The following is a 458-nucleotide window of genomic DNA, read 5'->3' as shown; positions in this document are numbered from 1 at the left end:
ATCCGTCTTCGACATCCAGTCGGCAAAAGAGAACCGTTGTTGAATGTTATTTATTTCTGATTTTAAACAATCTTAGACATCGAACCCAACTTTCTAGGTGACTGAAAGCTGCTCTCGCGTGAAAACAAAACACCATACCAATGCACCAGCCGCAGTAATATCCGAGCACCAAAAAACACACCCACCATGTTGAGCAACACCGCGAGACAGCTAGCAAGAAAGAGACAGGGATAATGTATGTATAGAACAAATAGATGTTAATTTTCGAACTTTTAAAAAGCTTCTTAACTTATCCAGTCATGGTCATCATATAACATAGAATCGAATCCTAATCTGACAGCAAAAAATAACCACAAAAAATGCACCAAAAATAAAACGGTTTAAATTTCACCCCTCAGTCTAGGTTCTGTTTTATTTTCATAAACCATCAATTTTTTAACCTTTTTGGTATTGAGCGA

This window comes from Sabethes cyaneus, chromosome 2 (assembly GCF_943734655.1).
Source record: "Sabethes cyaneus chromosome 2, idSabCyanKW18_F2, whole genome shotgun sequence".
Taxonomy (NCBI): Eukaryota; Metazoa; Arthropoda; class Insecta; order Diptera; family Culicidae; genus Sabethes; species Sabethes cyaneus.
This window is presented reverse-complemented; position numbering follows the sequence as displayed.